General features: G+C 38.7%; 1 long non-coding RNA gene across 3 annotated transcripts in view; it reads left to right on the top strand.

The window, feature by feature from the left end:
- LOC105480037 (uncharacterized) overlaps positions 1 to 24,849 on the top strand; it is a 49,582-nt gene that overhangs the window by 8,622 nt on the left and 16,111 nt on the right. The window contains exon 4 of one of the 3 annotated variants that reach the window (XR_986251.2): positions 4,407 to 4,436. The exons of 1 other annotated variant lie outside the window; for it this stretch is intronic. This is a non-coding gene — a long non-coding RNA (uncharacterized lncRNA). Of the gene's footprint in view, positions 1 to 417; positions 4,091 to 4,406; positions 4,437 to 24,849 lie in introns of those variants that run through there. One more of the 3 variants, XR_986250.2, reaches the window with a different exon arrangement.

The raw sequence follows: 24,849 nt of genomic DNA, 5'->3' as shown, positions 1-24,849 counted from the left end.
CTAAGGCCTTGCTTTCCCAGAGCGCTGAGGGTATGAGCTGGTGAACCCTGTGGGGTTCCTGTTCGTCAACCCAGGAGGAAGAATTGAGGTAGGTGAGAGGAACAAGAGGTCCCAGAGAGATTCCTGGTGCTACCCAGGCTGTTTCCACTTCCTCCTCACCATTCTCAGTTCCTAAAATTTGTGGTTGTAGCCTGCAGAAGCAGCCCCAGAACAATCACTCAGGAGGTCCTCACTGCAAAGGCATTCCTAGATCCATCTGTCACCCACACCCGTGCTCCCAAACTTGGGGAGCCTATCCAGTTTTACCCCAGTTACGTAGAAGTCTGCAAACCCATGGAACCCTCTCTCCTGTCACCTGTGCAAACATCATGAAATTCTACCCCATGAGTTTTCTTTTTTCTTTTTTTTTTGAGACAGTCTCGCTCTGTCGCCCTGGTTGGAGTACAATGGTGCAATCTTGGCTTACTGCAACCTCTGCCTCCTGGATTCAAGCGATTCTCCTGCTTCAGCCTCCTGAGTTCTCATAGTTTTGGATTTGAGTACCTGATATAAAGTGCCGGTTACTTTCAATTAATAATCTGATGCTCATCTTGTCACCCTCAGACATGGCCCTAGTCAGTTTCGCAAGTCTCATAAAATCTCAGAAGAGATGGAGTTGGGCTTGAGGGATTTTTAGACTCTGAAAAACACCTTTTCAAAAAAACACCCTTCCATACTTTTAGCACTAGCTAACATTTGAGTGTTGCAATAAAAGGAAGTTACAGATGAAATCCTTGTTACATAAAATTCTAGGTCTGAATTTTAAAGATAGGGGACTCTTGATTATTCACAATATTCATGCCCCTGGTTTGTGCTGTCACCTAACTATGGGATGGCTTCTCCTTAGAGAGTTGATTTCACAACTAACTTTCAATGAAGAGTCCTGTTTTTCCTTTACTAACTCAGGCTTTTTCCGTTTTAGTGTTCAAATTCAAATTTTAAGTAGGTCATAGTACTGGTATTTACAAATTTGATAAACTAGAACTCAGGGACTAACTTGAAATCAGAGGTAAGTTTATTACCATTTTTGCTCATTCATTCATCACATATGTGTTGAGGTCCTAGAAGATTCTGAGCATAAAGATGAGTAAGACTCGTCCCTTGCCCTCAAGGGGTGCATAATTAAGTAGCGAAGATAAAGCCATAAACCAACCATCTTTAATGCAATATGGTACCTTCTATAGCAAGACAATAGAGATAGGGCTGTAAGTGCTTAGAGGGAGGAAGAAGCATACGAGTAGCATGTGGTGCGGTGATCACACCTGTAATCTCAACACTTTGAAAGGTAGAGTTTGGAAGATCACTTATGGCCAAGAATTGGAGACCAGCCTGGACAACATCATGAGACCCCATCTCTACAAAAAAATTTAAAAATTAGCTGGGTGTGCTGGCATGCGCCTATAGTTCCAGCTACTAAGGAGGCTGAGGTGGGAGAATCACTGGAGCCAGGAGTTGGAGGCTGCAGTGAGCTGTTAGCTGTGATCACGCCACTGCCACTCCAGCCTATATGACAGAGCAAGACCCTGTCTAAAAAAAAAAAAAAAAAGAAAGAAAAGAATGCTCAAACAGCACAGAATGGCATCATAGACTAAAAAGGGAAAGTCTCTCTTCCCTCTCCTCCACTCCTGCTTTCCATTTCCCAGATCCCTTCACTTTGCCTCCAGTCCCTTCCCCTCTGTTTATATCTGAGTGGGTCACGTCATTTCTATGTATTTACACATATATGTACACTAATATATGCTTACTTTTTTTGTTTTGTTTACTATTTTTTCCCCTGGGTTGTGATTCTCCCACATCAGCCTCCTGAATAGCTGGTATGTACCACCACATCTGGCTAATTTTCATTTTTTATAGAGACAGCGTTTCACTATTTTGTCCAGGCTGGCTCAAGGGATCCTCCCACTTCAGCCTCCCAAGGTGCAAGGACGACAGGCTGAATCACCCCTCGCCATGTTAGCTTTTTGTATAAACAGAAATATACCATACATATTGTTCTACAACTTGCTGCCTTTTTACTCAACACTGTGCCTTCGAGATATTCCATATCAGTGACAAATCTCATTATCACAAATCTCATCTATACGAAATTATAATTTTCTTCATCCATCCTGTACTTCATTTCACTATTAGCTCAGTTGCTAGCTGAACAGTAGAGGACTTGATCAACTATCTTCTAGATAAACTTGGTCAAATTCTGAGTTTTCCTAAGCCGCTATTAGGGAAATACTTAATGAAAGTCAAGTCCCCTCTCACTAGGAGCAATCTGAGATGCGGGTAGGAGGCTTATGTGTTGTGGCTTTGTGGATGTGTCGTTGGCCTGTTGATTGCCTCAGATTCCCCCAGGTAACCTCCATCACACCATGGTCTCTTCTCTCGAGGTCCCTGTGCTCTGGAAACTTCTCAGCTTGACTTCAGTTCCCTGTGGGTCTACCCTCCCCTCTCAGCCGCCTCTGCCTCCCTGAGAGATCATGAGGACTTTGGGCTGCCCTCAGCCCTTCCTCTGGAACCCCAATCAGCCAGTAACATTGCATGCTCTGGTCCTGCTCTGGTTCTTCTCAGCGGAGCTCAGCCTCCTGGGACATACCTAGTAATCAAGGCCTAGGTCTGCTCTGATGTGGGACACCTCCTGGCCCACACCAGGGCCAGTTCTGCCACTGTCCAACTCTCAGAAACTCTCCCCACTGCACCCAGAGTGTTCCCCACCTCTCCTTCTAAAAGGCACCACTGACCATGCAAGTATTCATCAGAAAGCTTTTGTTCATTTTTATTTTTAAAAGGTCAGATCTTGCAAGGAAAAACCTTGTCTTCCAAGACTATTATCTTCACTGTGAGTTTCAAGAACCCATTCTGGATGGAAAAGCCAAGGATTCTGGGTTCATATTTTCTGCTCTTTGGCCTTTCTGTGTGGCATTAGGCCTTGGGATTGTCACTACCTAGGGACACATCAAATAATAGAAATAATAGTGGCAGCTGCTATAAACGGTGTTGTGAGGATTATGATTAACAGAAAGCACTTTCAATGGTGCCTGGCACATAGTAAGTGCCCAATAAATGTAACCCTTTTTACTCATTCATTTAGCAAATGTTTATTGAGCATCTGCTATGTGCCAGGCTCTGTTTTAAGGACTGTGATAGTGAATAAAACAGATTAAAATACCTGTCCTCATGGAACTTTCAAAGTAAAAAAATGTGTAGTATATTTGATGGGGGAAATACGGAGAAACATAAAGTAAGGAAGGTGTTTAGATAGCACGACCAGTAAAAGTCTTGAGGAGGAGACATTTGGGTAATGGCATGAAGTTGGAAGGCAGCAGGTCATGCAGATACCTGTGGGAAGAATATTCCAGGCAAAGTACCTGTAAGTGCAGAGGTTCTGATGCAGAAAGCTTAAAAGGAGTCACTAAGAATGAAAACCCATGGGTTGACTGTGTCTGGTGGCTCACACCTGTAATCCTAACATTTTGGGAGGGTGAGGTGGGAAGACTGCTTGAGGCCAAGAGTTCAAGACCAGCCTGGGCAACATATAGAGACCCTGTTTCTAGAAAAAATAAAATAATTAGCCAGATATGGTGGCACATACCTGTAGCCCCAGCCACTCAAAAGGATCACTTGAGCCCAGGAAGTTGAGGCTGTAGTGAGCCCTGATGACCCTGTGCAGTGAGCCGTGCAGTGAGCAGTGAGCTGTGCAGTGAGCAGTGAGCTGTGCAGTGAGCAGTGAGCCATGATAACACCACTGTACTCCAACCTGGGTGACAGAGCAAGACCCTTTCTCAAACAAAGCAAAACAAAAACCATGGGTTTATGTTGCAAAATATTACTTCATTACATTTTTATTTATAAAGAACATGATGTTTAAGCTTCTTCATGATTTCATTGTCTAGGACATGTCAGCAAACTATTTCCTGAGGGTTAAATCCTGTCTGCTTTTGTAAATAAAGTTTTATAGAAACGCAGTTACGTTCATTCATTTATGTATTGTCTATAGCTGCTTTCACACCTCAGCAGCAGAGCTGAGTAGCTGAGATAGACCACATGATCTGCAAACCCTAAAATAACTACTCTTTGGCTCTTTCTTGAAGAAAAAAAAAAAAGCCAACTTCTAGTATACAGGTAATATTAGTTATTTAACTAATCCCCTAATGTTCAACAAATCACATTAATATTCTTTTGGTTGCAAGGTTTAGAAATTTGTTTTAAACTAGTTTTTGTAATATTGGGGAAATTGCTGGCTTATTGAAATGGAAGAGTCAGACATTGCTGGATCTAGAGACTGGACGATTGCTTTAAAGATCAATGTTCCCAGCTCTTGATCAGTCTCACTGTGTGCATTGCTTCCACATCACACACACGTTTTCTTCACATTCCAGGGAAGACAGTCACTGAGAGTCCCTGGCTTCTGCAAAGGAGAAGTTTGCAGAAGGAAGTTTGGAGGAAGTTTCTATGCACTCTGCAAAGGAAGTTTCTCTGCACCGGTATCCGTCTGTCAGTTCTACAGCAGTTCTAAGATTGGCCCTATTGGGATCAGGTGCCCACCCATGGCCCTATCACTGTGTCCAGGGAAATGAGATGCTGTGATTTGCCAGGGCTGGGTTCTGTGCTCACCATTGTACCCAGATGGAGGAAGGAGCTATTGGGATGAACAGTCCCACCGTTTCATAATAAGATGGAAAGAGGTGGTTCCCCAAAGCAGGAAATGTTGAGCAGATGATAAAACAGCACGCGTACTGTTTGCAGTTTTTCTCTATTAAAAATTAAGTTTCAATGAACTGCTTTATATATATCTTTTTATGCAGATGCATCAGTAATTCTTGTAGATAGGTACTGAAAGGTGGAACTGAGAGGCTATGGAAAATTGCTTTCCAAAATGATTTACCAATTTACTTTCTAACCGTGTATGAAAATGATCATTTACTCTCACCCTCACTAACTGTGGATATTATCAGCCTTTGAAAATGTTGCCAATCTAATAAGCAAAATAGAACCTTTGATTTTATTAGGACTGGGGCAGAGTATCTTTTTTTTTTTTTTGAAATGGAGTCTGGCTCTGTTGCCCAGGCTGAAGTGCAGTGGCATGATCTCGGCTCACCACAACCTCTGCCTCCCAGGTTCAAGCGATTCTCCTACCTTAGTCTCCCGAGTAGCTGGGACTACAGGAGTGTGCCACCACACCTGGCTAATTTTTGTATTTTTAGTAGAGATAGGGTTTTACTATGTTGACCAGGCTGGTCTTGAACTGCTGACCTCGTGATCCGCCCACCTCGGCCTCCCAAAGTGCTAGGATTACAGGTGTGAGCCACCACCCCTGGCCAGCAAGGTATCTTTTAATGTCCACTGACTGTTGCAGGTCAGGTCCCGGAAAGGGGGCAGAGAGATGGAAATTAGGGTACAGGAAGTTATGAGGAAGTGCTCTCTTGATTAACACTCAAGTTGGGAGGGAAAGAAGCAGGACTGGGCAGAGGAAGAAATTGGGCTTCCATTCGGTCACAACTAAGGCCTCAGCTGTCTTCTTGGTGATCTTTGAAGCTAGAATGGTGCTTTCCAGTTGTCCAACTTAGAACATGGTGGTGAGGCCAGCGTAGCCCTGCATCCCCAGTCATTGAATGAGGGCAGCCCTAGGAGGCATGCCTTTGGGCAAGGTGAGTCCCTTGTACTGACGGCAATTCCCAGAGAGGATGGACACCCTCAGCAGCTGGGGGAATAAATCCTTCAGGACTGGAGCACAGCACAGCATGTATTACATTGACCGTATTTATTAATTTGTGAATTGCCTGTTTATAGTCTTTCTGTTTCCTTATTGATATGTAGTGGGACTTTGTTCTGGATATTAATCCTTTGTATGTTATATATGTTGCAAAATATACTGTGTTGTATCTCAGTCTACTGCTGGCCTTTTTTGTTAAAGGGTCATTTATTTTAAAGATCTGTTACTATATGGTCAAAATTGTCCATCTCCCTTTTCCAAGATTATAAAAATATTTTGCTTTCTTTGACTATTTCTATGCTTTTATCTTTTTTATGTGTAGCTCTTTAATTGCTCTGGAGTTAATTTTCGTTCCTGGTATGAGGTAATATCACAGCACCATATATTTAATAGACTATTCTCTATAGACTGATGTAAAAGATCATACTTAAGATACTTTAAATTTTAATTTAGATGGAATATTTATTGACTCTCCAATTCCAGTGATCTATTTTGGAGACGGAGTCTTGCTCTTCCTCCAGGCTAGAGTGCAGTGGCGATCTCGGCTCACTGCAACCTCTGCTTCCTGGGTTCAAGCGATTCTCCTGCCTCAGCCTCCAGAGTAGCTGGGATCACAGGCATGTGCCACCACAGCCAGCTAATTTTGGTTTTTTTTTTGTATTTTTAGTAGAGATAGGATTTCACTATGTTGGCCACACTGGTCTCAAACTCCTGACCTCAGGTGATCTGCCCGCTTCGGCCTCCCAGAGTGCTGGGATTACAGGCCTGAGCCACCACAGCCGGCCTATTCTTTTTTTAATACCTCATGCAAAAATCACCGTATTTTCATATTTTGCTCTCTGGTTGGTGAAATTTCCTGCACAATTTTTTCAAATTTTTAAAATTGTACTTAAGAAGCATGTTTCCGTTCTTATGAACATGAGAATGAACTTGTCTTATTGAGATTGCATTAGATTTACAGACTAAATTAAGATATTTCTACACTCAAACTTTTTATCTCTGAACATAATACATTTGTCTTTTTTTTAAAGTTTCCTTTTATGACCTTCAGTAAAGCTTTATAGTTCTCTTCACATAGGTAATACACATTTCTTGTTAAGTTTCAAGTATTTTGCTTCTCCCTCCCACTTTTGTCAATAGACTATGTCTTTTCTTCCAATGAGAAAATATATTATGAATCTGCTGGGTTTCATTGCTAGCATTTTATTGTAGCTATGTTCACCAGTGAGACTGGTTTATAGTGATATTCTTATCAGTAACTCTTACACAGTTTCGGTAACAGATAAGTTGGAAAACATATGTTTTTTCTCTTTGTGGAATTATTTAAATAAAACATTAGTCATCTGTTCATTAAAGGTATAGTGTCTATTTCAGGGGTCTGGGTATGGTTATTTATTGGTTCAGTTTTCCACCTTCTTGAGTCAATTTTGATAATATATTTTTCTAGGAAAGTAACCACTTTTTCATATTTTATTGATATAAATTTCTACATTGTATTCTCCTGTAAATTAATATCTTTTATACATATTAATAGTGTTCTGTATTTGGAATTTTCTACCTAAATAGATCCCAGCCTTGAACAAAGATTGTTTGGTTTCTTCCTTCCTAATCATATGTCTTGTGTTTCCTTTTATTACTATTATTTTAATTGCACCAGCCACAACTTCCAGTATGATGTTGAATGGGAGTAATAAGAGGCAAACTCTTTGCTGTAAGTATCATGTTAGCTGTAGGTTTTTTGGTAAATGCTTTCTTTGGAATTGAGGAAGTTCCCCTCTATTCATAGTTTGTTGAGAGTTTTTGACGTGAAAGGGTGTTGGACTTTGTCAAATGCTTTTGCTATATCAGTTGATACAATTGTATGGTTTTTTTCTTTAGCCTGATGATGTGGTGCTTTAGGTTAACTGAGTTTTGAATGCTGAACCATCCTATATCTGAAATAACTCACTTAGTCATGGTGTATGATTATTTTTATGCTTTGTTGAATTCAATTTTCTAACATTTTTTGAGAATTTTGCAACCATATTAATGAGAGATGTTAGTGTATAAATTTTCTTTCTTGTGGTGTTTACATGATTTTGATATTAGGATACAGTTGGTCTCATAGAATGAGTTAAGAAGTATCCTCTCTTCTATTATCTGGAAAAGCTTGTAGAGAATTAGTATCATTTCTTCCTTAAATGCTGGGTAGAACTCACCAGTGAAACTATCTGAGTCTGTTGCTTTTTTTTTAATGCTAGGTTGTTAATTATTGATTCAATTCCTTTAATAGATATAGGCCTATTCAGATTATGTGAATGTATTTATCTAATAATTTTCCTTGTTCTGCAATCTGTTTTGTCTGAAATTAATATAGCTGCTCCAACATTCTTTGCTTAATGTTAGCATGGAATATCCTTCTCCTTTGCTTTACTTTTAACCTATCTATGTCTTTCTATCTTAACTGTGTTTCTTGAAGGCAGTGTATAATTGGGTTTTTTTTTTAATTAGCTCTACAAATCTCTTTTTATTTTTATTTATTTTATTTTTTATTATTTATTTATTTGTTAGTATACAGAAACAATTGATTTTTGTATGCTGATTTTTTTATCCTACAACTTTGCTGAATTGGCTTATTCTAACAACTTTTTGGTAGAATCTTTAGCAGTTTCTGTATATAAGATCATGCCATCTGCAAACAGAGATAATTATACTTCTTCCTTTTCAATAGGGATGCTTTTTATATCTTTTTCTTGCCTAATTGCTCTGACTAGGATTTCCAATACTACATTGAATAGAAGTACTCTTGTCTTGTTCTTGATCTTAGAAGAAAAGCTTTCAGCTTTTCATCATTAAATATGGTGTTAGCTGTGGGCTTGATATATATTACCTTTATGGTATTGAGGTTCCTTCTTTCTACACCTAATTTATTGAAAGCTTTTTTTTTTTTTATCATGAAATGATGTTGAATTTTGTCAAATGCTTTTTCTGCATCTATTGAGATGATATTATTTTTATCCTTCATTCTATTAATACAGTTTATCACATTTATTGATTTATGTATTTTGAGCCATCCTTTCATCTCAGTGATAAATCCCACTTGATCATGGTGTGTGATCCTCTTAATGTGTTATTGAGTTTGGTTTGCTGGTATTTTGTTGAAGATTTTTGCATCTATGTTCATTTAGGAATATTGCTCTGTTTTGTTTTGTTTTTTTTTTGGTCATGTATTTTTCTGGCTTTGATATCAGGGTAATGCTGACCTCATGGAATGTGTTTGGAAGAATTACCTCCTCTTGAATTTTTTGGAAGAATTTGAGAAGGATTGGCATTAATCCTGTAAATGCTTGGTAGAATAACCAGTGAAGCTAATGGTTCCTGGGCTTTTACTCGTTGGAAGGTTTTTAATCACCGATTCAATCTCCTTACTCATTACTGGTCTGTTCAGGTTTTTTTTTGTTGTTTGTTTGTTTGTTTTGTGAGACGGAGTGTTGTTCTGTCACCCAGGCACGCTGGCTGGAGTGCAGTGGCACAATCTCTGCTCACTGCAAGCTCTGCCTTCCGGGTTCACGCCCTTCTCCTGCCTCAGCCTCCTGAGTAGCTGGGACTACAGGCACCCGCCACCATGCCCGGCTAATTTTTTGTATTTTTAGTAGAGATGGGGTTTCACCGTGTTAGCTAGGATGGTCTCGACCTCCCGACCTCGTGATATGCCCACCTTGGCCTCTGAAAGTGCTGGGATTACAGGTGTGAGCCACCGCGCCCGGGCTGTTCAAATTTTGTATTTCTTCATGATTGGTAAGTTGTATGTGTCTAGAAATTTATCCATTTTTTGTAGGTGATCCAATTTATTGCTGTATAACTGTTTATGGTTCTTCTTTATGATACTTTGTATTTTTGTGATATTAGTTGGAATGTCTCCTCTTTCATTTGTAATTTTTTTTATTTGAGTCTTCTCTCTTTTTCTTTTTTAGTTAGTCTAGCTAAAGATTTGTCAATCTTATTTACCTTTTCAAAAACCCAGCAAACTGATCTTGGCTGTGATTATTTGTCTTTGTCTTTCTCTCCGGATTTCAGGGTGCCCATTTGCTCTGCAACGTCAATTCTCTGAAGAGTTAAAAAAAAAAAAAAAAGTCATTGATTTTCCATTTCTTCACCTTTTTATCTTATTGTGTATATGGCAGTGATGAGTTCCAATCCATGTACGTACTGGAGCTGAAACCTGATGTCCCAGATCCTATTTTTAATTCTTCTAGAGATGCATTGGTCTTCTTGAATGTGAGATTTTTTTTTCATTAGCTTCATCTTTATGTCAGCCCCTAAATGAAACTTTCAGTTAAGTCCTCTCTTCTGAAGTCCATATTCATATATCCAACTGTCTATTTAACTTCCCAATTTAGTGATCTGAGCACAACCTGTTCAGAAAAAAAGCCCCTACCCTTCTCCCAATCATGCTTCATCTTTCTTCTTTCCCATTGTAGGTGAAAAGTGATTTTGATTTCTCTCTCTGTTTCTCAACCACGTTCAATCCATCATTGGATCCTGTCTACCCTACCTTCAAGAATCTGTCTACATTTCAGTTTTATCCCTTACATCCTTGGTCTAATTCACCCATCATATCTCACATGAATTCATAATCTATCTGGCTTACCTGGTTTTACTCTTGTCCTTCACCTCTATATTCTCAACATAGAATCCAGAAAGATATTTTTAGAAGTGTAGGTCAAATTGCTTGCTGTTTCTGGAACATTCAGTCATGTTCCTGCTTCAGACCCTTTGAATTCTGATTTCTCCACTAAGGTCACCTCTTCTGAGATACTTGGATGGCTCACTCTCTCACCTTCTTCATGTCTTTACCCAAATGTTACCTTCTCTTCAGGATTCTCCTCTGCACTATATTTGATTTCTGTACTCCTTGTGTGTCTGAATTTACATTTTATCTTTCTTTATAACTCTCATTCGTTGTGGCTTGTTTCCTCCTGCGTGTAGAGATTTTTGATTGTGAGAATATGTTCTTTGGAACGTTATATGTTGGAGTTGTTTGAGGCCTATGGTTAAAGGAAGTTCCTCTAGGGAGGATTTTTAGCTTGGGCCTTTTTGTGCCTCACAAATATTGTGGATTTGTCTCCCAAGCTGGGTGAGTGCAGACTTGTGGCTACAAATGATTAAGAGACTTTTTGCCCCTCTCCATTTACCCAAAGCCAAGGTCAAAACGGGCAGAGTCTTTTTCAGTGGGTATCTTTTCTATTCACCTACTTCTGATGTCATTGTCAGTGGAAGATCCTGGCTTTTGTGGGCAGCTCGTTCTGACCCTTTCCTCCACTTGACTCTCAGATGCTGGGCCATCAGGGATCTGCAGATGCCCTCAGGTTACATGCTGGCTTGAGTGCTTATGAAATCATGATTTCTAGTGCTTTTCAGCCTGTAGTTATTTTCCTTTACTTTCCAGAAAGCTGCAAAACATTTTTTGAAGTATATATGTTTTTCCTATTTTTATCTGTCATTTAAAAATGGTTCTATACTTGAATGGGCACACCAAGTTTACCAAATTGCTGGAAACAGAAGTCAGGAGACAGCATTTAAAAAGATAATGATTTAGAATATAATTTAGGAAGGATACTTAGTCTGCAACAGAATTAATTTAAAAACCAATACCACCTATAATCCCAGCACTTTGGGAGGCTGAGATAGAAGGACTGCTTGAGACCAGGAGTGCAAGACTAACCTGGACAATATAACAAGACCTTGTTTCTACAAAAATAATTTTTTAAAGAGTTAGCTGGGTGTGGTGTTACATGACTATAGTCCCAGCTACACAGGAGGCTGAATCGGGACACCACTTGAGACCAGGAGTTCAAGACTACAGTGAGCTATGATCACACTCCTGCACTCCAGACTGGGTGACAGATGGAGACCCTGTCTCAAAAACAACAACAACAAACACAAAATGATGTTACTGTAAGCTGCACAATGACAAAGACAAAAACAAAATATTAAAACAGAATAATAAGGTGCCAAAAAAGAATGACAGGTAAACTGATAGTGTATTTATCATTTGCAATATTAGATGCCAGATGACAATGGGAATGCCATTATTACTTAGGTTTCTATTATTGTATTTATTTATATTTTTGAGTGAGAATTTCACTCTGTCACCCAGACTGGAGTGCAGTAGCATAGTCATGGCTCATCGCAGTCTCAGACTCCTGGGCTCAAGTGATCCTCCCGCCTCAGCCTCCTAAGTAGCTGGGACTACAGGTGCATGCCACCACACTTGGCTTATTTTAAAAAGTGTTTTTCTACAGAGAGTCTCACTGCTACTCAGGGTGGTCCCAAACTCCTGGCCTCAAGCCATCTTTCTGCCTTGGCTTCTGGAAGTGCTGGGATTACAGGCATGAGCTACTCACCTGGCCAGTTCTAAACTAAACCATACCATTTCACTTTCCACAAATTGGCGCAGATTTAAAAAGTTTAACAATACAAAGTGGTGGTCATGATATAGGGAAATCAGAACTCTCAGCCACTATTGGAGTATACATTGGTAATTACATTGTAGGGCGATAACATTGGTGCCACTTCTTAGCACAGTTTGGCAATATCTAGCAAAGCTCAAGGTTTGTATTACCTATGACCTAGCAATTCCAGTTTTCTGGGAATGCTTTTACATACATCCACAAAAGTGTATACAAAGGTACACACTGCAGACTTACATAATGGCAAAAAATTAGAAGCAACCTAAGCCGTCAGTAGTAGGAGATGGGACCACTGAATTAAATACTTTACAGCAGCTAAAAAAATGAATGAACTTCATCATATGCTTGCAAGTGAATACAGCATGGCTATTTTATTTTGAATTTTAAAAACATTGCAGAAAGATACATATTTATGTAAATTTAAAATTTTATGTTGTAGGGGATCAGGATATGCCAGCTGAAAATATGCCATTGTGGCATAAGAATTATTTTGAGCCAAAGGTAGTGAAGAGACAGTAGACATAAGAAAATAAAGCTCTCTGCCCTCCCCTATCTGACTTAAAGCAGAACATAAATTCCCATTTGTTAAGGTGTCTCCCTCTCCCTTATCAGGAAGAGAACCACTCTTAATCCCCAGGAGTCTTAGTCACCAGAGATGACTCTAGACTCTAAGTATCAGCCCAGACAGGAATCTGCATGACAAACCTTATAAAACAGTCCTCATCCTTCATTAATTTCCCCTATATACTTATCTTCCTGTAGCTTGCCACTCCTAAGAACCTAAACCCTTTTTCCTTTTGTCTTTTCACTTCTCTACAAATTTATTGTTCTTTGTTAAGATGCTCTATGTTAGTTTCATTTTCTGGGCCCCAGATGCTGAAACTAAGAGGGTAGAGAAAAAGGTTTCTTTCCTCCTTCCCCTACACAATGTAAATCCTAAAAATGCACATAATAAGGCCAAGCATCATGGCCCATACCTATAATCCCAGTACTTGGGGAGGTCAAAGCATGAGGATCACACAAGGCCAGGAGTTTGAGATCAGCGTGGGAAACAGAGTGAGACCCAGTCTCTACAAAAAATTTAAAAATTAGCCAGGCATGGGAGTGAGGGCCTCTAGTCCCAGCTACTAGGGAGGCTGAAGCAGGAGGATCCCTTGAGCCCAGGAGCTCAAGGCTGCAGCGAAGATGACACCACTATACCCCAGCCTGGGTGACAGAGATCCTGTCTCCAAAAAACAACAACAAAAATCAACCTATGTATTAATTACAGAAACACATATATGTAAAAAAATAAATAAAAACAGGGTGGGAAATTCATCATTTTAATAAGAATAGTTGTGCCCTTCAGAGAGTGACAGAGGTAAATGTGATAGTAGAGATTATTGTATCTGTAGCATTTTATTCTCTAAAAGCCAAAAGATCTAAATAAACATGCAAAAAAGTTAACCTTTAAAAAAGATCTCATTGGCAGGTATATGTTGTGATATGATTCTCCGTATTTTTTATGTTGGGAATAATACATAAAAATGAAGATAAATAAGAATACTTAATGCATTTTCCTACATGTTTGGCACAGATTTTCTTAAAACATAACTCTCCAATTAGGTTTATTAATTGTGTAACTGTAACCCTCTATATTTTTTACTTGTTTTTAAATTTATTTACTTCCAAGTTGTTTTATCATATTTCCTTCTATATTAAAACAATTTTTACTTAACATGTTTTGAAACTACATCATTACGTGTATAAAGGTCTATGACTTTTGTACCTTTCTGGTAAGATGTACATTTCACCAATATAAAATATCTTTCTTTATTTTCGAAATGTTTACCTTTTCAATTTATTTTCTGTTTTAATATTGCTTTCTGGCTAGCATGTTGTTGTCCCTTTATTTTCAAATTACCTGTATTATTATTTTTTTTGGAACTCTTGCAAACAGCAACACTGGATTTGTTTTCTGTTTGCCATTCAAATGTACTTTAGTTGTATTCACTAGTTATATACTGCTACATAAGAAATTGTTCCAAACCCCAGTGGCTTAAAACAGCCACCATATTATTGCATAATATTTCAGTGAGTCAGCTCTTTGGGCTGGGCCCAGCTGAGGGTTTCTTCCACTGGTCCTGCTGGGACCACTCATTCAGGTGCAGTCACATGGCAGCTTGACTGGAACCTCACCATGTGTCTGGCTATTAGAGCCGACTCTTAGCTGGGCTTCTCTCTCCACATTGTCTCTCATCTTAAAGGAGGCTAGCCTGGGCCTCTTCACCTACATAAATGCTCTAAGAGGGTGATAAGAATATCTGCAAAGCGGCCAGGTGCGGTGACTCATGTCTGTAACCCCAGCACTTTGGGAGAGCGAGGCTGGTGCATCACTTGAGGTCAGGAGTTAGAGACCATCCTGGCCAACATGGCGAAACTCCATCTCTACTAAAAATACAAAAATTAGCCAGGTGTGGTGGCACATGCCTGTAATCCCAGCTACTTGGGAGGCTGAGGCAGGAATAGCTTGAACCCAGGAGGTAGAGGTTGCAGTGAGCCGAGATTGCACCACGGCACTCCAACCTGGGTGACACAGTGAGACTCTGTCTCAAAAAAAAAAAAAAAAAAAAAAAAAAAGACAATGTTGGCCAGGCGGCCAGGCATGGTAGCTCACTCCTGTAATCCCAGCACTTTGGGAGGCTGAGGCAGGCAGGTAACTTGAGGTCAGGAGTTTGAGACCAGCCTGGCCAACATGGTGAAACCCCGTCTCTACCAAAAATAGGAAAATTAGCTGGGAGTGGTGGTGGGCAACTGTAATCTCAGCTACTCGGGAGGCTGAGGGAGGAGAATCGCTTGAACCCGGAAGGCAGAGGTTGCAGTGAGCTGAGATGGTGCCACTGTACTCCAGCCTGGGTGACAGAGTGAGACTCCATCTCAAATAAATAAATAAATAAAATAAAGACAGTGTTGCCCAGTGCTAAACAAAACAAGAGGACAAGAAAGGAGTTTGGTTGTGAGGACTATTCCTAATGCAGCTCCCTATTAATCACCCTCATGGCTGACTCAGGACACCTACGCATTTGCTCTTTGTTTTCATTTTCTCTGAGTTCCATGCACTTCTGGAATCACTCCCACATAATACAATGTGACCTCTCACCCTAAATCTGACTTCTCATTCAGTGGCTACTATATTGCACCTTGTTTGTTAATATAGTACCCAATGGGGAAAAAAATTAGTCCATCCTCAAAGTTTATATTCACCCAGTGCTGTTTGCCTACACTTATACATTGCTATGTTGAATGTTTTAGGATTGCAAAGGTGGACAATTTTCTTCAACTCGGAGTGTGTAACATTGTGAAACCTGCTTGTCCAGTTAAGTTAATGATTCTGCATAAATATTAGATGATTGTTCAACTAAATTGCAGAGATAGCCAGGAATTTCGCATTGTTACTTAACAGTTGCATGGCCCTCAGTGGTCAATAGAGGATGAGGATGAGAGTTCAACATGCAAAAGCATTCAAAGTAGAATGTATGATTGCTACAGATAGATACCCTGCAATTACATTCTTGTTACTTTACATTTTAAACTTTCTTGATAATGCTTATTTTCTTTAAAATAACTGAAAATCTGAGGTGTTTGGTTTTCTGTTCTTGCGACAGTTTGCTAAGAATGATGGTGTGGAAACTGAACAATGAGAACACTTGGACACAGGAAAGGGAACATCACACACCGGGGCCTGTTGTGGGGTGGGAGGAATGGGGAGGGATAGCATTAGGAGATATACCTAATGAAAATGACAAGTTAATGGGTGCAGCACAACAACATGGCACATGTATACATATGTAACAAACCTGCATGTTGTACACATGTACCCTAGAACTTAAAGTATAATAAAAAAGAAAAAAAGGGAAAAAAAAAACCCTGAAAATCAGTAACATTCAGGTTTTCACGTGTCTCTCAGAATTAAGCTCCATAAAAAGATAAATGGAATATATAGATTCTAAAATATTCAAAATATCCATAAGGAGAAATGTCCATATTCCCATTGTAATTTTAGAACAATGAAAACTAAAGTTTCATAACTCTAGATGTAGTAACATCTTCCCTCAACTAAGGGAGTATTCCCTTTGACTCCTTCACAGTGCAACTGGCTATGGCCTAGTGGATTGTGCCACTGCACTCCAGCCTGGGCAACAGAGCAAGACTCTATCTCAAAAAACAAACAAAAAAAAAAAAAAAGAAAAAAACTATAAAGGAAGATAAAGGCATCCTTAACATTTGGTACATTCAGTATTTTCTTGCTTAATTTTTCCTCCCTTTTGATTGCTTTTACGTATAATTCTCTGAAAGACAGAACCCAGAGCTAATTCTAAACATGTTTTAGTTGATCAGCTCAATAGTGAGCATTTATTTAGCATTCTAGCCTTTAAAAAAATTGGGGTTAACATTTCATTTAAGTTAAGTAGAATATGGGAATTAATTAGACTTAATCTATACTGGTATTCTTTATTGATATTAGTGGCAGTAAAAATTACCAAAATAACTAATTCCACATATGCATAGAAATGAGAGGCCAAATGGCATTGTGGGAAGAGGATAGGAATCTGAATGGGGCTTAAAAATCGTTCAAAGTAGAAATTCAGATACAAAATGGACACTGTGTCTGGATTTTTAGCCTTATAAATTGCCTTCCTGAAACTTACGCCATATTAAATTTAAGAATTTTAAGATATGCACATCATTACAAATAATCCTTTGAGGAAAAGTAATTCATAACACTCACAGCGTATGTCATTTTGAATTGAGTGTTTCTTGTGTCTTATCTTTTGATCTGTTAGCTACTTTTGGTGTTAGGGGTCACTTCCTCCTTCTTGAAATTCTTCCCTCCTCTAATTCTGAGACTGGCTCTTTCTTACTTCTGCTTTCTTTTCTCTGAGTATTCCTCATTGCCCCCTTGACCTACTTGCTCCTCTTGCCTCTTAAATGTGATTCTCTTTCAGGTTCCGTCCTTAGCCTTCTTTTCTTACTCTGCCCACTCTCATCTACTTCTACGGTTGAGATTGCTCTTAAGTATATACACTGTGAACTCCCAACTCTAGATATTTCATAGGGTTTGGATCTGTGTCGCCATCCAAATCTCATGTCGAATTGTGATCCCTAATGTTGGAAGTACGACCTGGTGAAAAGTGATTGGATCACGGGGTGAGTTCTCATGACATCTAGTTGTGTACTATGTAGCAGCTCCCACCACCCCGCTTTCTCCTGCTCCAGCCACGAGACATGCCAACTACCCCTTTGCCTTCTCCCATGATTGTAAGTTTCCTGAAGCCTCCCCAGAAGCCAAGCAGATGCCACCATGCTTCCTATACAGCCTGAGGAACTGTGAACTAATGAAGTCTCTTTTCTTTATAAATTACCCAGTCTCAAGTATTTCTTTATAGCAATGTGAGAACAGACTAATACCTTGTCCAATCTCCAGCTCTTTTCCAAGTGTTAGATTCATGAATGTTCCTCAAACTCAACAAATCTACAGTGAAACCCATTATCTTTTTCCAATAACCTGCTTTTTTTTTTTTTTTTTTTTTTTTTTTTGCTTTCATGGGTCTCAATTCATGAAAAGACCCCACATGAGTCTCTGTATTTTAAGTTCTAAAGCTACTTTCTAGCCCCCAATGGCCAACCCATGCAGTTTTTCCCTTGCCATAGGTCCCAAAGAGGCAATGATAATCACTTCATCCCTTGGGGTTTCTGCTGTGCACAGGACTCAATATCCTCTCACTGCCTCCTCCCAAAAAGCAAAAGGTCTTTTTTTTTTTTTTTTTTTTTTTTTTTTTTTTTTTTAATTAAAGCATTGTATCAGGGAACAGAAAGTATATTATCAAAATAACACAATGGGAAGTGAAATCATTCTTTAACAAATATTCGTGGATTACTACCTACTCTGTACCAGGTACTGGAAAAGAGGACATTGGCCTTTAGTTGACCTCTAAGTCTTAGGGGAAGAGGTGTATGGAAGGTAGGATTTGACCTTAAGCAAATAATCACAGAAACACATATGACATTCCAACTGTGCCAAGTGCCATGAAGAAGTGGTTCATAGAGTGAGTCCATAAGGGGCATAATGAGGCAATGCAGTCTAGGCAAGTAGCTTGTGAGAGGCTTCCCTGAGGAATCTTATCTTGAGCCAATATCTGAAAGATAATGTGGTAGACTTATTGCAAAACTTGTCCTGACTCTTTCTGTCCCTTTACAAGGTGAGTCTGTAACTCTTCCCATCAGGAGAATCTTTTTCATGACCTTTTTCATTTGGGCTGACTTCGTGACTTACTTTAGCCAATAAAATGCAGGAGAAGTGATGTTCAGTCAGTTCTGAATGTAGACCTTAAGAAGCTTTGTGTGAGGCCATTCACTCCTTAAAAAGCCCAACACTGCCATCCGTGGGAATAAGCTGGTCTAGTCTGCTGGATAAAAAGAGACACATGGTTGGTCTAGTTGCCCCTGACATCTTCACTAACAGCTACCTAACTGCCAGACATGTGAGACAGGCCATCCAAGACAAGCCAGGCTGCAGCTGCCCTGCTAGGTGAGTACAGTCCCATGATCAAGCCCAGCTATCAGCCAAGCCTGGCCCAGAGCCACTGACCCATCTAGTTGACCCACAGATCTGTGAGCTACCATCAGTGTCTGTTGTTTGAAGAGACTGAGTTTTGAAGTGTTTATTAGTAGCAATAGGTAACTGATACAAATGAGTAGGTATTAACCAGACAGAGACTTTATGGACAGAGGTCTGCATGTGTGAATCTTTGTGTGAACAGGGAGCATGGCAGGTTTCTGGGACTGACAAAAGACACCTGTAGATGGATCATAAACATCTTGGGGAAATGATGTGCACTGGGTCTACGTAGATAAGGACAGGACATTGCAGAGCCTGATGGAACATGTTAAAGACTTGAGTCTTTATGGAACATGTTAAAGACTTGAGTCTTTATTCTAAGGGCAATGGGATATCTCACAAGGGTCTCAGTCAGGAAGCATGTACAGGTACATTTGGGTTTGCAAATTCATTTGAAGTATGAAGCACAGATTCAATGGGGCCAGATGAGAAACAAGGAGAGTGTTGAGGGTCCCTCACGGTAGCCAGGCAAGAAACAATAATCATGTCACTAGGATGGGGATGGTGACAGGATCACAACCTTGCCCAACTCTATAAGGGTCACTCTGTGATCACTTATGAGAATGCTGATCTGGGGAGTGATATGGTGCATCCCTTGGTTGCTGGGCGTGGAGGGAATTGGACAGATTCAACAGATAGTTAGGAAGTAAGATTGCAATTTTTTTGTGATTGATGGGATATTGGGAACAACAGGTTTCAAGGGAAATTTCAAGGGTCACTGTTGGGTTTCTTTCTTTGTGGATGATACCAGGCATTGAGCTAGAGAACAATGGAAGAAGATCAAGTTTGGGGAGAGTAATCAGAAGTTTGGATTTAAAAGTGTTGACATTGAGATACCTTTGAGATTCCCAAGAAGATATCCACATGAACAGTTGGTTAGATAGGGCTGGAGCTTAGAGAAGAGGTCTGATTGGAAACATACATTTTTGTGTCATCTGTGTATGTGGAGTCCAAAGGCTCAGAAGCAATATCTTCAAGAGAGAATCTCACCAGGGTTTAGGTTATTGGTTCAAAGTCCCTAATGCCTTTAGAGATGGTTACTGAGATTTTGATTCTTTTCTTCCTAGCAATTATTTCCAAATGTGAGGCACATACATCATCACTTCTTTCTGACAAATGGTGGTCTGGGCTGGGTATGGTGGTTCACGCTTGTAATCCCAGCACTTTGGGAAGCTGAGGCAGGAGGATCCCTTGAGCCTAGGAGTTTGAGACCAGCCTGGGAAACATAGGGAGACTCTGTCTCTATGGAAAAAAAAAAAAGTAAGTTAGCCAAGCGTGGTGGTGCACACCTGTAGTTCTAGCTACTTGGGAGGCTGAGGCAGAAGGATCACTTGAGCCCAGAACATCCAAGCTGCAGTTAGCCATGATTGAACCACTGAGCTCCAGCCTAGGCAACAGAGTAAGACCCTATTTCAAAAAATAAAAATAAAAATGTCAGACTGCTCTTTTCTTTGCATGTTATTTGATCCTAAAGAAACAATAAACATGGGTGCTGGTCTTTGTAATCTCCTGATCGAATGTCATTCATTTAAGTGGAATTCTGGCATACATCCAAACAATCTTTTTTGTGCTTTCCTTTACAATGATATACATCAAAACTCAGGAATCACCTCTTCTTCAGTTTATATATCCAATCCACAGGCAATAAATCTTAACAATTGCACCTCATTGGATACCTCCCATTCCCTCATCATAGCTTTCTTATTTTATTTCTAAAGTCTCCTCATTTGCTTATTTGTTGTGCTTCTAGTTTTATTTTACCCCAATACTTTTTTTTCTTTGAGACAGAATCTTGCTCTGTCACCCAAGCTGGAGTATAGTGTTGCAATCATAGCTCACTGCAACCTAGAATTCTTGGGGCAAGAGTTCCTTCCATCTTAGCCTCCTGAGTAGCTGGGACTACAGATATGTCCTATCACATGTGGCTAATTTTTTATTTTTTATTTTTGTAGAGATGGGAGTTTGCTATATTGCCCAGGCTGGTCTCAAACTCCTGACCTCAGCGATCCTGCCAACTCAGCCCCTAAAAGTATTGGAAGTATAGCTACCATGCCCAGCCACAATATATTCTTTAGACAGCTGCCAGAGCGCTTTTTCTAAAATGTCAGTCTGATCATAACACTGCCCTAAAGATTAAGGAGTTAAATGTAAAAAGAGATTAGCAAAAATGAAAATTTTATTAAATGTGAAAGGCCTTTTCATGCATGACACAACAGGTGAAGGTCTTTTTAAAATTTTATTTTTTAATTGACAGATAATCATTGTACATATCTATGGAATACACAGTGAAATTTCACTACATCTAATGTATAGTGATCACATCAGGGTAATTCACATACCCATCATCTCAAATATTTATCATTTCTTTACACTGGGACCATTCAACGTCCTTCTAGCTCTCTGAAACTGCAATATGCTATTGTTAACTACAGTAACCCTAACGTGCTGCAAGACCACAAGAACTGATTCCTCCTGTCTAGCTGCAATTTTGTATCCATTAACAAATCTCTTTTATCCCTCCCTTCAAAAATCTTAAAAGGATAGATTTGAGTAATGAACATAAAAACATAACATACACCAAATTATCCCAGGAACAAAAATTAAAGGATAATAAAAGGAAAAAAAATTGCAACATATGTTTCATGTAAGTACTTTTACAAAGTAATAAGATAATTCACCAAAGAATTTTTAAAAATACACATTATAAAATAAATATTTATAAATATTCTGAAAAACGTAACAAAATGTTAACAATGGTTGATCACATGGTGAGATTATGGAGGCTTTAATTTTTTTGTTTATGTTTCTAAAGCATCCTTAGATAAATATTTAATAGATAATAATAGGAAGAAATAGGTACTAACAAAATACTGGTGTAAGCATCAGTTGGCACATCATATGAAGGGAAATTTAGCAATACTTATCAGAATTCTTATTATTTCATTTACCACTTGAATGAGTAATTTCCCTTTTAGCAGTTTATTCAAGGAAATAATCAGGGATATGTAGAAAGATACAGCTGCAAAAATGTTCTTGACATGTCTGTTCAAAACAGAAAGAAATGGAGACAAAACCATCTCACATAAAGGCTAGGTTGAATAAATAATAGGATATGTCCTCAACAGAATATTAGAAAGCTCTTAAAATGTCATTTTGAAGACATGGAAATATTTGTGGCATATTATTGAAGGAAAAAGATATGAAACATAGTTTAGATAACACTTATAAGTTCTGTAGCTGATATTTTTCTCTATAAATTGATATACAGTATATTAAAAAGATAAGTTGTAACCTAAAATACCATGTCACTCATGAAAAGGACTTTCACATTTTAGGTTCGTAGTGAGAGTCACACACATAACATAAATGCAGGTTTTTTGAAATAAGAAAGCAAGCATTTTTTAAAAGGTAATCATTTTAACTAACAGTCATATTCAGTGTGTTCATTATTGGGCTTGTATTAATTGTTTTAAAAGTACAAATATGAAAAAGACTTCTGTCCCAAGGCATGGAAAACATGAAAGCTTGGAGCCTTCTGATATAATATAATATAATATAATATAATATAATATAATAATCTTTAGTCTTTATCCATATCCATGTTCCCTTAAAGTGAAGCCAGTGAGAGATTTCATTATGTAAATTATCTTTGAGCTCTGAGAAAGATCTGCCTTAAATACTGTGTTTAGTCATTCTATAGCAAGGTTTGAATATTGTTGCTGAATGACTTTAATCTTCATAACAAATACGATCATATTTGTCTAGAACTGTAGAGCTTACACAGCTCTTTTGTGTGCATTATCTTATTTTAATGCCCACAACAGCCCTGAGAGATGACTAAGATATTTTTACGTATGAGGAAACTGAAATTTCAAGATGTAAGTGAACTTGTGTCAAGGCCACGTAGTTAATAAGTGGAGGAACTGGGCTTAATCCGGGGGCTCTTAATGGGAGACAATAAAGAGGGAACAAATTCCATACTCTTTCCACCAAATCGTTCTGCTAATGTTTAAAAATGTTAACTTATTAGGTAAAAGTTCAAACTCAATTATTACATTGTCCCATTTCTATTCTAGAATCCTACTTGTCTGAAGAGCCTATTAAAGGCATCTCAGTTATTCTGTCATATGACACGTTACCCAGAAGAACAGTCTTAATGCACAAAACCATAAAATCCTTCCAGATTATAAAGAGCAGGCTAGGGTAGATTGGAGCTCTCAGGTCATTATATTACGGCCATGCCAGTAAGGTCCACAGCCACCCTTACTGCTGCGTGCTAGGTGCATCACATAAATAACACACCAACAACCTATGAGACAGGCTCTATTATTCCCATTACACAGATGAGAAAACTGAGGCTCAGAAATGTACCCTTGGCCACACACCTAATGAGTGGCAAAAGTAGGATTGGAAGTGATATCTGACTCCAGACTCTTTCTACTACCCAACCCTTCTTCCCTTGATTCAACCTGTGGCTGAATTGTACAGAGAAAACATACATCTTCTTGGTACTGACAGACAGAGTTTCAGAGCACATGACTCTGTTAGAGAAAAGACTGCATATTCACTAAATGGTGATCTGGCCCAATGCCAGGGGGAAGGTCACATCACTGGAGAAGTATAGCTTTTCCTAGGCAAAGGGAAGCATTGGGATGTTTCTATTTCCCTTTCCCCTTTTGTTGATTTTTGCCTACTATTAATAATTTCCTAAATCTCCTTAAGGTAGCTTCCAACAGTGAGGAGGAGGCCCTGCAAGAAAAATGGACTATTAAGGAAAGATTATATAGTCTTCTTTCAAGTCTTTGATGGAGTCTCTACCACCTAAACAGTATCCTGTCTAGGTGACCTTTTGCTGAGCCAGTAAAGGAAGACCCTAAAGGAGTCTTTAAATCTAAACTATTAATCTAAACTTTTAATCTAAACTATAGTTTAGATTAGGATGATTTTAGATATTTGGAAGAATACGTGTTTGGTATTTTGGTTATTGTTGCCATGGTGTATGATAGAAATGACCTTTGTTAATCCAGATCTCAAATTCAGCCATGAGAGAGAGTAATTGCATGTTTTATTTCTTTTGGCAGTTATTTATACAATAGTTTAAAAGTTTTGGTGTTAACAGAACTGCATGGTACAGGATGAAAGCTGTAACTTTCAGTTTCAGGCCATTGCTAACCATATTTGCTGTTTTTGATCTTCTGTGACCAGCAGTATAAAAATGCTAATATTCTAATGCAAAGGACTACAAAATGATCTTCTCAATTATCATGAGTGAGTAAGTTGGATGATAAACTATATGAATTTAGAAAAAATCCAACTATGTGTACATGTGTACCTATGTACACACATAGACATATGTATACATGCATATACACATGTGTATATACATAAATTCATATACACATAATTTCCATATTTATGTGTGTATGTATGTGCATGTATATATATGTGTGTATATATATATTTCTCCAATATTGAGCAATTTTTGGAAAATTTCAGTTCTTGTTTTAGTTTCTTCAAAATCACATTTTAAAAAGCTCAAAGGAACATGAAAACATTGCAGTTTGTGGTAATCTCCCAAATCATGTGCTTGTCAGTTCTTAAGTAAATGGCTATTAAGAGTCTCTTTTACTTTTTGTATTTTCTTTCCCTCCCCCTTTGGCCTTTTCAGAAGATCAGAAACAATGTAAGAACAAAATGGTTCAAAGAAAGATGTTTTCCATTTCCTGATTTGATTTTTAAACATTCACTTGATATTTGAGAAAGCAGTTTATTTGTCACATTTTAGTTGTGGGATTTTAAAAATTTTATCAATATAAACAATTCTTGACTTATAAATAACAGACTTATAAATAACCGATACAATTACAAATGTTTATCCCTTCTCTCAACTGCTAGAGTCTCAGTCATTTCCATAAAAGCTGTCATGCCAGTGGGAAGGGGTCAGGAAGGAACATTTAGTTTCCCAGGATTCAGAACAGGAGGAAGGAAAGAAATTGTGC

The sequence above is a fragment of the Macaca nemestrina genome, chromosome 9 (assembly GCF_043159975.1).
Source record: "Macaca nemestrina isolate mMacNem1 chromosome 9, mMacNem.hap1, whole genome shotgun sequence".
Taxonomy (NCBI): domain Eukaryota; kingdom Metazoa; phylum Chordata; class Mammalia; order Primates; family Cercopithecidae; genus Macaca; species Macaca nemestrina.
Note: the sequence above shows the minus strand (reverse complement) of the source record. Positions and strands in the feature narration are given on the sequence as shown.